At 38.8% G+C, this 16,108-nt stretch overlaps 1 protein-coding gene across 8 annotated transcripts in view; it reads left to right on the forward strand.

The window, feature by feature from the left end:
* LOC143027610 (uncharacterized) overlaps nucleotides 1-16,108 on the forward strand; it is a 327,317-nt gene that overhangs the window by 223,694 nt on the left and 87,515 nt on the right. The window contains exon 14 of one of the 8 annotated variants that reach the window (XR_012966621.1): nucleotides 2,828-3,090. The exons of 5 other annotated variants lie outside the window; for them this stretch is intronic. The gene's annotated coding sequence lies outside the window, so the exon portion shown is untranslated. The remainder of the gene's footprint in view (nucleotides 1-2,827; nucleotides 3,091-16,108) is intronic. 2 more of the 8 variants (XR_012966622.1, XR_012966620.1) reach the window with 2 other exon arrangements.

Consider the following 16,108-nt stretch of genomic DNA (forward strand, 5'->3'; position numbering starts at 1 on the left):
AGTACTATGAATAGAAGTGGCCCAAGGACGGAACCTTGAGGAACTCCACTTGTAACATTTTTTCATCCAGAAGTTTTTCCATTTAAAACAACTCTGTTTTTGATCATTCAACCAATTACTAGGCCAACTCAATAGGCTACCACTTATTCTGTGCGAAGCTGATTTAGTAAGTAGTCTTTCATAGGAGATGGTATCAAAAGCTTTTGCAAAGTCTAGATATATTAACTCTATATTGTTTCTTTTGTCATAATTTGAGATAGCTGTGTTGTAGAATTCGAGTAAGTTAGTCACACAAGAACGTTTCCGACCAAAACCACGCTGGCTATCATTTATCAAATGGTTACTTTCTAAATGATGTTCGATAGCATCTCTGATGATAGTTTCCATCATTTTTCTTGCGATTGATGTCAAGCTTATAGGCCTATAGTTATTTGGTTTCTTTTTTTCACCTTTTTTGAGTATGGGAGTAATGTTAGCTAGTTTCCATTCCCTTGGGACATATCCAGATATGATGGATTTCTTGAAAATAATTTCTAATGGAGCAACAATCTCATTTTTCATTTCCTTTAAGATTCTTGGATGCCAACCGTCAGGTGCTGGTGTTTTATTAACTTTGAGTGTATACACCTTTTAATTTTTTCTTTTGTTATATTTACCATAGTAAGTTTACCCTAGACTTTTCACAGGTTTCAGTTTGGAGTTCACTTTGTGGTGTTTCATTTACGAATACTGAGCTAAAATAATTGTTTAAAATATCACACATTCCTTCATTTGAATATTCAAGTAGATGTGATTAGTTATGGATCAAGTTCAGTAATCTGTAAGAGTACATTTATTTATTCATTCATCTATGAGTACTCCCTCCCCCCCTTTCTCTCTCCATCTGTCTTCTTCTACCCCCTTCTCTCTCACTCTCACTCCCTCTATATACCCTTCTCTCTTTTTTCTCTCTTTTCTCACTCTCACTTGCTCTCTTTATATGTATCTCTCTTACTCCCTCCTCCATTTCCTACCTCCTCCACTCGCTCTTTCTTATATATATCTACTATAATAAAGTTGTAGCTCCTGTCTGTTTGTTCACGAACTCCTCCTAGGATTTTGGAGATAGACCCCCATAACCATATATATTCTGATACCCTATCACTCCAGGTACTTGGATAACTATATTTCATTTCCAAAAAATATTATTTTGGCTAGGGTTAAGGGTTAAAGGGGTATGGTGGGGTAACACGCCACTACTGTAGTTTCCCCTTAATATGATTGGCATTTTGTAACAAAAATTACTATGATTAAACAAACCATTGTATGGGTTCATAAATGTTATTTACATTTGTGAAATTAATGTTGCCACAAACTATGATAGCCTTTGTAAGGAGAAAGCATGTAAATGTAAAATGATTGTATAATTTTACAAAATGTTGACATATTGGTTACTTTTATTTTACTTTTTCACGGGCGGTAACATTCTTCCCCTCCCACAAAAACCGATGCCGCGCAAGCGGGTGGTCTTACCTAGAAAATCAGAAATCAGGAATCATAAAAGAAAACAAAAAAACGTAGAGACTGAACATCTTCACGCCAGGCTTAATGACTCCTTATGGGTCAATAGCCTTTAAAAAAAAAAAAAAAAATGTAGAGACTAAACAACTTCACACCAGGCTTAATGACCTTATGAGTTGATAGCCTTAAAAAAAAGACAAGAAATGTTGTTTATCCTCTTAAGTTCTTCGTTTGGGGAAAGAATGAATTGCAAGCTGGCAAAACATTGTAAGGCCAGTGGATGGGCATTTGTCGACAACTGGGACCGGTTTTACAGTAAGAATCAACTATATACAAGGGACGGGGTGCACTTGTCGCCCAGAGGATTTCGGCTCCTTGCTGAATCCCTTGAGTGAGAAGTAGGCATCCTACAGGGTTTTTTCTTGTAGATTACATCGGTGTAGGGGGGTAAGTATTGGAATATAGTTTAGGCAATAGAAACAACTTAGAGAGGTTCTGTGAAAAGAATCACCAAAGCATGTGGAGGGAAGATAAACTTAAAGTTTACTATACAAATAGCAGAAGCATAATTAACCAAATTTATTTGCTGCGAGGTAAAGCATGCGTAGAGAATTTTGATATTATAGCTATTACTGAATCCTGGATCAACATGGCTGATAAACATTTCCTTCTGGAAATCGGAATAGAAGGATATAAGTTTTTTTCACAAGGATAGGGTTGGCAGGAGTGGGGGAGGTGTAGCACTTTTCGTTAAAAATACAATAAACTGTATTATCAACAATTCGATTAAGGAAGAGGACTGTACAGAATCTATTTGGGTAGAGATTATAGGCAAGAATAAGAAAGTTATTATTGGCGTCTTGTATAGGCCTCCTAACCCCAGCATTGAGCAGACTGATCCCTTGATTCATGAAAATCACAGTGTGTTCCAGTACAAAAATTTTGTGATCATGGGAGATTTTGATTATAGAAATATTGACTGGGAAACTTTAATAGGAGATCAGGAAACGAAGAAATTCCTAGATGTGGTGCAGGATAATTTCCTAAAACAAGTGATTACCGATCCTACGAGGAGAGAAAATACTCTAGACTTACTTTAAACTAATAATGAACAATGTAAAAGTGGGAGATAGTCTAGGCCAGTGGTTCTTAACCTGGGGGGCATGAGCAGTTTTCAAGGGGGGGGGGGCATAACCTTCAGGAGAAAAATGGATTTTTTTTTCAGTTATATATGGTATTATCTTGATAAGAGTGTGGGCACCTCTATGACGATAAATGTATGAAATAATGTTCTGTGTAATCATTTAAAAAGTGTTTTTTATAATAGAAACTGTGTGATATTTGGTGCAACGTGATGCAGTGTTCCAAATTCAGAGCGTTGGCATGATGCAGCATAGAAGTTTTGCAACAACGGCCCAGTGGAATGGCAGGGATGGGGCTCGGTCGCCCATCACGGTGGCGTGAATTTGCAGGCCACTGATTGGCTGTGTCTAATGGCGTGACTCTCGCGCATGTCCGGCGGGAATAAATGACTGAGTTAGCAATGTGAGACAATCGTCATCATTGTGCTTGAAGGTGTCATCGCGCGAGGTAAGAATGCAATTTGAATTTTTTCCATGCTTATTTTGTTAGTTTTCTGTGTATTTACGTATAGCTTAACTTTTACATAGCCACTAATCCACACATTCCAGTCAAGTGATTTGCAATCAATTTAAAGTCCGTCCATATTCAATTTTGAACTCTAGTTCAGTTTAAAACTGCGATGCTAGGTCAGAATATAAATTTCGTGCATGTAATAGTCATGATATTTTGAATCAAATGCCTATTGATGTGCACCAAATGTAAGTTGTTTTGATCTTCATACAAAGTAGTATCAAATGCAGGGGGTTTACATAATTTAAAAAAGAACTCAAAAATGTGGTTTGTAAGTGTCAATGTTAACATCTGGCCCACCACAGTTAGTAGCTGCTCATGCCATTTATTGCGGAAGGAGAGTTTCAGTCTCCCGACAGAAGAAGACTGAAAAAGAATTTATCTAGAAACGTCCACCTGAAGTATACTGCACTCATGACTTTGTCAGCCCGTCACACATTCTGTAGAGAGGAGGTTTTCTGAACAGTGAGTCAACTCATTGTTCAGAACTAATTGTATATTGTTATATTTACTCCTAATGTGTTATTGATTGTTTGATACTTTATGCCACTTCTCTTCTTGTATGCTGGCTTTCCATTGGCAGAATTTCAGTTTTGTTCCATAGCTATAGCTTATGATTACATGTATATTTATGGATTTATATTTTGTTTAAGGTTGTATTTTGTTCACTTCATTGCTTTTTTTCAGGTCTGCTTTCTTCATTTCTTATTTTGCCACTTCTGTCTTCTTTTTCTGCATTGTTTCCTTTACTATGTCCAAAGTGGGAAGCGGTTGCAGTACCAACTTTTTGCACTCGTGCTCTTTATGTCTCACTTTGTTCGTTGTGATTAATAATAACAATAATAATACCTTACACGTGCATTTTTTGTTGTTCACAGATACACATTTTCCAATGCACATCAAAGAATTTGCCATTTGCAATGAGTGGCAAGAAGCGGTAGTATATTAAAGATTATATTTGTTTTGGATTCATGTCTCTTAAAAAGAGTGGCATAGAGGTGCCACAGTGTGTGATATGTTACAAGACTGAGCAACGATGGAATGCGGCCCACACGCTTGGAACGCCACTTGAGGACAGCACATCCCGCTCTAGCTGACAAGCCCAAGGCATTCTTTGAAACAAAAAAAAATGCACTCTGAAGCAAGCTAAGCTGGACAACAGTGGAACATTTCAGCAACAAACTTCAAAGGTTGTTGAAGCTTCTTATGAGATCGCTATGTTGATTGCAAAGAACAAGAAAAGCCATAACATTGGAGTCTCTCTCATAAAACCAAGTACAGACGCTCCTCAACTTACGTTTTAGTTACGTTCCGAACGGCCGAACGTAAGTTGAAAATGAACGTAAGTTGTTACTGTACTATACATCCGTAAATTCTATTACCGTATCTTATAAAACACCCCTAAATCATTAATTATACACAACATTGTAAAATAATAACATTAATTTCAAATAAATTAAATTCAAGCAACATAAATTGAGATGGAGGAGGAGGAGGAGGCAAGGCATGTTCAGTTTGTCGTTTGTGCAATGTAAACAATGGACGCAGCGTCATGCGCAAGTATCGTTTGAACTACGGAGAGCGCGCTAAACAAAAAAATTCACTCAATTTTTTTTTTTTTTTTTACAGTCAGTTCAAAGGTAAAATTGAAAAAACGTAAAACGAATGAACGTAAGTAGAGGAGTGTCTGTATACTCTGTGCAGCAGAGCTAGTTCTGGGGAAAGATAGCGCAAACAAGCTTTCCCAAATTTCCTTATCAAACAATACGTTCAAGGGAAGGATCGATGAATTGTCTCAAGATATCAAAGTTCAAACTCTTGACCCTGTTTTTGCCATCCAGTGTGATGAAGTGACTGATATTGTTCAGTGTTCTCAGCTACTGATGTACACTTGTTTCATGTCAGGCGACAATATAAAAGAAGAAATTCTGTTCTGTCACCCCATGGATAGTTGCACAAAGGCAGAAGCTATTTTTCATGTCATATCAAAGTTTTTTCAGGAAAATCAACTCTCTTGGGATTCACTGGTATGGGTGTGTACTGATGGAGCCCTGGCCATGTTTGGTCAACAGTCTGGGTTTGTCACAAGAGTGAAAGAAAAAAATCCTTCTGTAACAAGTACAGTAGAAACCCGATTTAACGGATATCAATTTAGCGGAAGCTCAAATTAGCGAACTGCAAATAGCAATAACGAAAATGCTCAACTTAGCGGAAATGGTCCGCTAAGTTTACCATTTTCCGCTAGCTGGCCAGACGCGGGTCTACGGAAATAGCTCAATTTAGCGGAAACGGTCTGCTAAGTTGAGCATTTTCTGTCAACTGGCCACATGCGTGTCTCAGAGTCCAATGTTACCAGATTGTGGTGGTGGAGTCAAGGAAAAATTTATAATTTAGTATTTTGGAGGTATATAAATATATATATATATACATACTATAATATATATACAATGATATATACACCCACTCCTCGTTTAACAACCTACTCGGTTAACGACAACTCGGAGTAACGACGGGCTTTATGACAGACCAGTACAGTACAGGTAGTCGTCGACTTACGACCGAGTTCGGTTCTGACAGACAGGTCGTAAGTCGATCTGGACGCAAGTCGGTCTATATATATGTACAGTATATATTACCCTATATATATATATATATATATATATATATATATATATATATATATATATATATATATATATACATATATATTGTATATTATATTTAGCATACTGAAATAATCTTAGCATCTTTGAACTATGTTGTATAGTATTTTTAACCTTTTTATAATTTCATCTGATTTTCTTTGGGAAACGTAGCCTGGGCCTAAGCATATTGAATAAAATCCTATCATCTTTGACCTATGATATTCAATACTGTATTTGTTAACCTTTTTATTATTTTACCATCAGACTTTCTTTAGGAAACGTATGCATACTGAATAGAATCTTATTATCTTTGAGCTACGTTGTTTAATGTTCATTAACTTTTTTATCATTTTCGTTAGGAAACGTAGCCTAGGCCTACGCATACTAAATAAAGTCCTGTCATCTTTGACCTACAAATACTTTTTGTTGGTTACATTAAAATCATTGTAAAGCAAAATTAGGGGAAAAAAAATTCAAAACACATTCTTTTCGTTTACGTACTGTACCGAAAATATTGTTATCGACAACAGACTAGGCATAATCAAAGTTTACTGTTACATTTTATATCGCAAAACAAAAATACAAAATGCTGTACCGAACATTTTGTCATCGACAACAGACTAGGCATAAAAAATACTGTTACATTTTATTAATTGCAAAACATAAAAATACAAAATGTAAGGCAAAATTAGGATTTTTTTTTATTTCAAAACACATTCTTTTCGTTTACGTACTGTACCTAACATATTGTTATCAACAACAAACTAGCCTAGGCATAAAAAGTTTGTTATATTTTATTAATTGCAAAACATAAGAATACAAAATGCAATGCAAAATTAGAAAACATTTTCCTTCAAACAAACAAAATGAAAGAATATTTAGCTGGCTGGGATGCTGACGCTGCCGGCAGCCTGCCAAAACTATCGTACTCACGTCTCGCAGCGTGCAGAGTAATAGTATTGCACTGCCAGGCATAACATTGCAATTCTATTAAATGTTTGATATTATTGCACCATCTCGTGGTCGTAAAGTCGATCAGTCGTAAGTCGCATAAGTCGTAAGTCGACGACTTCCTGTATTCGTTTAACGTAAATCTCCCGAAGTTACGACGTCATGTACGATAATTAAGTTGGCTGAGGCAAATTTGTATGATGTTATAAATGAACTTGTACGGTGGATATTAGCTGTGAGGTAAAGTGTTCTGAAGCTTAGGTCTACATTACCATCCTGCAAGCTGGAAAAACTACCTGGGGTACAATATATACCGGTAGTGGTAAATTTTTAGTTTCGACCAAGGGCGCAATATAGCAATAGAAAATTAATTATTAATTTTGTAAATTATAATGTATCAACATAATATGCAATTTTGTGAGCGGAAATAAAAAAAAGGTGCTAAAACAAATTTCGTAAGTAACGAAGTCATGTCGGACGAATGGTACACCATGTTTGTTATGATAGATGCCGATGTCGAGGAAATGAGAGGATGATAAATTCGCCTAACCTAAACTAAACTAACCTAACCTGTGTTTGATAAATCATTACCTGCAAATTAAATGTCATCCGGCTCGTCCTTGTTGTCGTCGTCGTGAGAGACGTTGGCAGACAACAAGATGGCGTCCCGATCCTATGCTACCGACTTCGTTCATTAGCATATTTTCTTGTAGCATGGTATTTTTTACTTTCATTTCTGCACACAAAATTGCATATTATGTTGATACATTTTAATTTACAAAATTAATAATTAATTTTCTATTGCTATATTGCGCCCATGGTCGAAACTAAAAAAATACCCCGGTATTCAATATGGAATGTCAGCATACGCGGATTTGGTCATATACGGTAATTTCGGGAACATAACCACCGTAAATAAACAGTAAATAAAGCTTTAATGTACTGTATAAAAGAGGGAAATACACGAAAATAAAGATACATGTATTGCTGGACATTATGTACGTATATGTATACACTTTCGCTTAACGACCAATTCGGTTAACGACGGCATGCTGGTCCCAATTGTCGTCGTTAAACGAGGAGTGGTTGTAATTCAGTATATATATAAAGTATAATTGTAGCAGAAATATATTCAAGTAGAAATAGACGGTATAATAGGAAAACAAAATAATGAAACAGTGAGTTGATGGGAAAATTCAAAATCAGTACGCGAGAGTAATCACCACGAAAAACACTTCTGTAACAACGAACTACGTTTTCTGCAACAACACAACAATAACGTTCACTATCCAAAAACCAACTGCCCAGTCCTATTAATCGCTAGAATTATGTACATCGAACCAAACACGAAGCTATGACTAATATTCCCCGAAGTTCACAGACAGCTCATATCATTGTTACATGACACACACACACACGTTGCAACAAATTACTGCACGTTGCTGTTCATTTGCAATTCACGATTGTGCTGCCTATAATTCACTTACAATAATATATATACTGTATGTGTGTGTGTGTACACTAGGGAATTTTTAGGTACATATCATTTTTACAATCCGCTCTGGCAACACTGTTACACCAACGCTCACTCGCTCAATTTAACGGAAAATTCACTTTAGCGGACTGGACCTTGGCTGAATTAGTTCGTTAAATCGGGCTTCTACTGTACACACTGCATACTTCATTGTGAAACCTTGGCATCCAGAACTTTGCCTGCTGAAATAAGGGATGTCCTTAACGTGGCTATCAAGGTAGTCAACTTCATCAAAGCTGCAGCATTGAACAGTCATCTCTTCAAACTGCTGTGTAAGGAAATGGAATCTGAACATGAAGCCTTGCTTTTTCATATGAAGGTACGATGGCTATCAAAAGGAAATATGCTTAGACAACTTTTTGAACTAAGAGAAGAAGTAACATTATTTTTAGGTTCGAAACAAGACAGACATTCAGGACAAATTCCAGTCAAAGGACTTTCTTCTAACTCTTGCTTGCCTGGTAGACATATTTGATGAATTGAATGTTGTTAACCTCAAACTACAAGGGAAAGAAATGAACATCATCATGCACCATGATATCATTCGGGCCTTCATGGCCAAACTCGACCTCTTGAAATGTCAAATTCAGCAGGGAAATACAGCCATGCTTAGGACCTTGGATTCTGCTCTCGTTCACAGTAACCTTGACCCTGAGTTAAAGAAGCAAATCATCACTCATCTAAGTGACTTGAAAGCAGAATTCATCAGATACTTCCCGGATATAGACGACAAGCATAAAGCCTGGAAATTCATCAGGAATCCATTTCAGTGTGAAGTAGCTGATGTTGCTTATGTTATCCAAGAGGAGTTTCTTGAGTTAAAGTTCAACTCCACAGCTCAGGATGACTTCGGAGATTTGGATTTGAAGGCGTTTTGGGTCAAGTACCCTCCTGTTTACCCTCTTACCCTGAGTTAAAGAAGCAAATCATCACTCATCTAAGTGACTTGAAAGCAGAATTCAACAGATACTTCCCGGATATAGAAGACAAGCATAAAGCCTGGAAATTCATCAGGAATCCATTTCAGTGTGAAGTAGCTGATGTTGCTTATGATATCCAAGAGGAGTTTCTTGAGTTAAAGTTCAACTCCACAGCTCAGGATGACTTCGGAGATTTGGATTTGGAGGCATTTTGGGTCAAGTACCTTCCTGTTTACCCTCTTGCCTCGCATCATGCTCTTCAGGTTTTAACAATGTTTGGATCCGCTTTGGATCTATGTGAAGCTGCATTTTCTACGCTCGTTGCCATCAAGACCAAGTACAGGAAGTGTCTGAATGTGGAGGGGGACTTATGTTGTGCACTCTCAAGCATACAACTGCGTATTCAAGATCTGGTAGCCAAGAAACAGTGCCAAATATCTCACTAATCACGAATGTGGTTAGTGAGATATTTGGAACTTACATTCGACGCTGTGAGATATGTAGCTTATGCTCAATATATGGACAAAATGGAATTGCTTATTATTTTCATCATCTAGGAGTGAAACCTGCCCATAGAATAGAAACAAGGGGGGCACAGAGGGAGAGAACAATTCCTAGAGGGGGCGTGGTAGTAGAAAGGTTAAGAACCACTGGTCTAGGCTCTAGCAATCATCAGGAAATAAGATTTAATATTATTTGGGAAGAATTAAAATGTACGAATAACGTCCAAGTACCAGACTTCAGGAGAGCAAACTTTGACCATAGATGCAACTAAAAAAAAAAAAGTTTATATATATATATATATATATTAACATGTTTTTTTATATATAAAAAAAAAAAAAATCTTGACAAAAGAAAAAACATGGATATATATATATATATATATATATATTTTTTTTCCAGGCCCATAGACCATGATTAATTTGTGTATACCTTATTGTATATCCTATTTATGTGTATGTTTAACCATTCATGACAAGGAAATTTGGAGTGTTTAATCTTTGAAGATTATACTAAGAGTAAATTTTGTAAGGTAGCCATATCGGCCCATATACAGTATCTACACTTGTTGCAGCATCTGAGTCCTGACTAAAAAGGTCAATTACTTGCTTATTTTTATACTGTGATGTCTCTTTGGATAAGGTAAATACGCATATGTGAAGGGATGAATCAAGTACTTACACCTGTTTTCATATACATACATACATATACCAAGGCTTTTTCCCCCTTACAAGGGAGGTAGCCAAAAAGGAAAAGGCATAAAATCATTCCCACCCATTCCATCCCTGAATACACTCCACACCCCTCCACCCTCCCTCTTATCTTAGCACCTCCTGGATGACGGGTCATCCCTGCACCTTGTCCACTGCCCTGGGTCAGAAGCAGTGTCACAAGACACAGCACAAGGCCGCTTCATTAAATTGGCGACCACCCCCCCCTCTCCGTCCCCCCATGCATAAAAGGAGAAGACGGGGAGAAATCCCTTCGGGCTGTGTCAAATTTTGCTCACACATACTACCTCACCCCCCATCCCCCCACCCATTCCACCTCATGCATCACAACATCATCCATATACAACCATTCTCCACTCACCTGTCTTCTGTCCTCTCCCGTCCTTCCTCAACAGACATTCCCCTCTTCCCCAAAGCCCCCTTCACCCCATCTATCCATCTCATCCTAGGACGTCCCGTCATGTTCACTCCCTCCACATCTGCCTTCCATACCTCTTTTACTAGTCTTTCTTCACTCATTCTTTCCATGTGTCCAAACCATCCTAATACTCTTTCATCAACCCTATCTCCCAACTCCCTTTCCACCCCTGTTCTCCTCCTCACCTCCTCATTTCTCACTCTATCTAGCCTAGTAACCCCCATCATACTTCTCAGACACCTCATCCCAAACACATCAAACTCCTTCTCTCTTCCTCTCTTATGTTCCATGTTTCTGCCCCATACAGTGCTGATGGCACAATCATTCCTTCATACAGTCTCCTCTTAGTATCTATTCCCAAATGTCTATTCCTCATTACACTTTTTAATCCACCAAGGCATTTACTCGCTTCTCTCAATCTACATTCTACCTCCACCTCCACTCCACCTTTTCCTGCCACATTTGCACCCAAGTATCTAAAACTATCCACTTCCTCCAGTTGCTCTCCCTTAATGCTCACTTCCAGTCTACTGCCACTTTCACCCCTTGTACATCTCATCACCTTACTTTTACCCACATTTATCTTCAGCTTTCTTCTATCACACATTCTCTCAAACTTGATATTTAATATCTGAACAAATTTGGACGTGTTAAGAAAAAATAACTTACGATTAAAAAAAAAAGTTGTTGTTTTTTTGCATCACTAACTTTGACAATATAAAAACCTATTTGAAATTGAATATGAAATGTTATACAGACATTTCGGACATTGTCGACAGGGGGGTCAGGTCTTGGTACTTGACCAGGGGTCGGGTCACAGAAGGTGCTCGCATCTCCTTTCCCAGCTTCACCTTCATCCACATCAACCTTGATGACACCTCCTTCCACTCCACTACCCGCTTACTTATCTCTTCACTTACTAGTATAGCCACCCCTTCTCTCCCTCGCCCCCTCTTCACTCCTGAGTACCTCCCAGCTACACTCCCAAACTCACAGTTGCCCTTTCCTTTCATTTTAGTGTCACTCAAATCCAGCACATCTATCTTTCTTCTCACAAACATACTGCCTATCTCTTCCCTTTTACTCTCATCTGTACCACATCCACGCACATTAAAAGACCCAAACCTTAGGGTACTAGTTGGAAAGCTCCCAGACCCTCTTATGCCTTTACTTTCGTTTTTAGGAATGTCCCCTTTTGGGGCTACAGGTAGTAGGACTCCTAATCCCATCCCCTGTCCCTTTTTTGTCGCCTTTTATGACGCAAGTGGAAATACTTGGTGGCAGTATTCTTTTGCCCCCACCACAGGGTAGGTAGGCGAAAAAAGGAAATGAATACTCAGAGAAATGGTACAGGACAGTAACAAGGGGTTGGGGGACAGCATAACGGAGGGACAGTCATAGTATAAAAGTGTCATCATTTCTTTATGTAGAGTTTTCCTCTATCACAGACAAAATGATGTGTGGCTCTGGTCTGTAGGGGCGCCCCATATAGACACTAAAGTATCAACTGCACTTTGCCACAATAACATGCAGCCATGGCGATGATAAAACATCTACAATGTAAACATCAACATATTGTGTGTACTGCATTGGTAAATTAAAAATACTTTATTTTATTTTTCACTTATTTCAAAATGGTTGTAAGCTTAAAATAGTTTTCATTTATTTGTTTTTTGTTTTGTTTTACCATATGTTATTGACAATGCATTCATAAAGTACAGCACTGTGAAATACCTTTTAGCGATGTAAACATCACCAAATTGTACACATTGGTAAAGTTAAAGTACAGGTACTTTTTTTTTTTTACTTAAGGGGGTACGCGACACCTGGGGGGGTGAATTTGGTCAAGATATAGCATTTTTCAAAACTGCTCAAAATGTTTGTATACCATCTAGAAATAAATCCCGACAAATAATTTTCCAGCGGCGCGCAATTTAAATGTCTTGGGCGGGGGTTTAAATGGACGGAGTTAAAGGCGCAACCCACTAGAGGGGGGCGTGCCACTTAGGACCTTCAGGTGCATCGAATAACGTTGAAATTCGATTGAATTTACGCTCGCCCAATGCTTCAACGACCAGTTTGAGGGTGGAGGGGAAGGGAGGAAGGTGGAGGGATAGCTCTTCCCAACTTATAGCTCAGCTGGACGTCAGTTACCGACTAGCTTTGAAAGAAAAAGTACGCATGTCTCATGAGCTTTCCTGGCACTATATTACCTTAGCTAGTACATATTAGTCATTAGTACAGTCATCATGGGTAGCAAAAAGAACATCTACAATGACAAAATAAAACAGTTAAAGATGGCAAACAGTCAAAGACGACTAGCCTAGACCTCACCACCTCTCACTCCACCACTGCCCTCACTTCCACCTCTCTCAACATATGTAGCCAGGTTCTACACCATCAAGTACTTTATTCATTTCGAATACAGCAAGAAAATTAGATATTAGTTATGAAATTGTACAGAGGGGAGATAAGAATGAATGTGAATTTATGATTGTGGAGAAGAGCAGTTTTTTGCCGTGGATAAATTCGCTTGTTAGATGCCAGTGTGGTGAGAAGATGTATGTTGAAGTGATAGGAGAATGTGGAATGGTGAAGACATTTCAGGCAGAATGAAAGTTGTGCTCTGAAATGAGCAAATGATGTACTTCACCAAGCGGTAGAAATGAAAGTTATGAAATACATAACAGTTGTTGTTGTTGTTGTCGTTCCTTAGATTGTCTGTCCGAGCAGTCCCGTCTCCCCAAGGAATGCCATAGCCGAAACTGGGTTTTCCCACAAATCCTTTATAGAGCATATGTTGTGTTGTTTGCATGCATGATTGTGTATAATGCAGTCTTCCATTATGTGTTGTATGGTATGGGGTGAAGTGTTACATCCTGGGCAGCTGTTCACAATGCGGTCATCCAGCCTCTTCTGGTAGCTTAGAAGTGCTGGGTGGTGACTGAACCGCAGTCTGGCCAAGTGGACTCTGTCCTTTCGTGGGAGAGAGAATTCAGAAGGGTGGATATCAGGGGGTCTGGCATGCAGCAGTGTGTTGTCTTTCAGTGTGTTAATGGAGCGGTGAGTGATATGATTATGAATATGTTTCCGGAGGCTGGTATTTGGTGGTTGTGGAGGAAGAGAAGAGAGTATCTGTGCGTGATAAAGGTCTTTGGGTGTTGTTTTAATGTTTCTTGGTGTGTGTGGGTGTTCTGCTATGTAGTGTAGCGGGTGTAATGTGTTTGTGGTGACTGCGGCAAGTGTTTGTGTGCCTCTCATGTCGAGGTGGTCCTTGACTTTGAGGACTTTTGTTTCATGGTGTAAATGGTCTGTAGGTGTTGTATTTGTGCAGCCTGTAATTGTTTTTAGGGCTTTGTTTTGTATGATTTGAAGGGTGTTGTGGTGTGTCTCACTGAGATTAGGAGCCCATGCAGGACTCGCATAATTCAACACTGAGCGTATGCATTGTTTGTATATTGTTATATTAGTTTCTTTGTTTTGTCCAAATGTTGTTCCAGTGATTGACTTAAGTGTGTTAAGTCTGGGTGTGCATTTGTTTTTTATGTTTGTGATGTGTTGTTTGAAAGACATGGATGTATCGTATGTTACACCAAGAATTTTCGGTGTGTTTGTGTGTGGTATTAGAGTGTTGTTGATGTAGAGATGAGGTATGTATTTGTGTTCTTTTGTCCAGTTGGTGAGAAGTGTTGCTGTAGATTTGGTTGGAGCTATTTTGAGTCTGTTTGTGATGAACCATGTGTTGAGTGTGTCAAGGTATGGCTGCATTATTTCTGCAGCTTTGTCTGTGTTACGATGTGTGCATGTGATTGTTATGTCGTCTGCGTAGGAAGAGATTTGTATTTCTGAGGTGTCTGGCGTGGGTAAGTCATGCATGTATAGATTAAATAGTGTGGGGGATAGAACTGAGCCCTGTGGTACTCCGTTCTTAATGTTTCTGATGTGCGATGATTGGCCATTATATGACACGTAAGCATTCCTACCTGCCAGATAATTGGCCAGCCATCTTTTGGTGTTATTGTGCATGTCTGTGTTATATATTTTATTTGTTAGGTTGTGGTTTGTGTGAGGTTTGTCAGAAGAGTGTTTGTGGAGTGTAGTGGCCTAAAACCGTGTTGTGAGTCAGCAAGGGGAATATGTGGTGTGACAAGTTTAAGTATTAGGCGTTCAATGACTTTAGAGGGGGTGCAGAGAAGTGTGATTGGACGGTGCGATGTTGGGATTGTTGGGTCTTTGTTCGGTTTTGGAATGGTGATTATTTTACCATGCTTCCAGATGTCGGGTATAGTGTTGTGTGAATAGCTGTAGTTTGCAATGTTTGTGAGTGCGTGTATACCTTGTGGTCCAATGTGTTTTAGGTGGATGTTGCTTATGTTATCAGGGCCACAGGCAGATGAGTGCTTGAGACTATGTATTATGAGTTTTGTCTGACTGTCTATGAAGGGTATATAGTCTGAGTCTGTGGGAAAGTCTTTCTTACGTCGAATGGTGCGTCGGTCGTCAGGGTGAGAAGTGAGATGGCTTGTCTGTGCAAAATGACGTATGAGTGCGTTTGCTTATTGTCTGTTTGAGGGTAGATTATCTGTTGTTGTGATTATTGCTGCGTGAGAGCGTGTAGTGTTACTGTTGGATAGTGTAATGCTGTTGAGTGTTTTGTACAATTTGCTGGTGTTTGTTTTGTGATCAAGTGTATTGATAAAGTTTTGCCAATTTTGTGTTTTTTGTTCATGTATTTTATTGGCAATCACAGTGTTTAGTGTTTGTATTTGGTCTGCTATGTTTTGAGGGATAGGTGTGGGGGTACCGTGTTTAAGTGTGTCACGTTGTCTGATGAGGCTTTGGATTTCTGGTGTGAAGTTGGGGTTGTGTGATTTTCTGTTGCCTCTAGGGATGTATCTCTTGTCTGCATTTTGTATGATTAATATTAAAAGTGTGCACAGCATTGTTTATGTTTGTGATTGGTGTACTGTTAAGTGTTTCAAAATGTTGTTCTGTCTCTTCAGTAAAAGCTTCCCAGTTAGCTCTCTTGTAATTGGTGTAAGTGTGTCTGTGGCCGACTGGGGTGCATCTTGTTTTGGTGGTGATGATGATTGGAAGGTGGTCAGAGCCAAGGGCTCCGACCACTCTCCATGATGTTGTTGGGGTTAGGCAGGGGGAGCAAAAGGTGATATCAGGAGAGGAGGGAGTGTAGAGGGCTTGGTGTGGGATATGTGTATGATTATGTGTGTTGTTCATGATAGTCAATGAGTCAAACT

The sequence above is a fragment of the Oratosquilla oratoria genome, chromosome 8 (genome assembly GCF_046742065.1).
Source record: "Oratosquilla oratoria isolate Oo_2021 chromosome 8, ASM4674206v1, whole genome shotgun sequence".
Lineage (NCBI taxonomy): Eukaryota > Metazoa > Arthropoda > Malacostraca > Stomatopoda > Squillidae > Oratosquilla > Oratosquilla oratoria.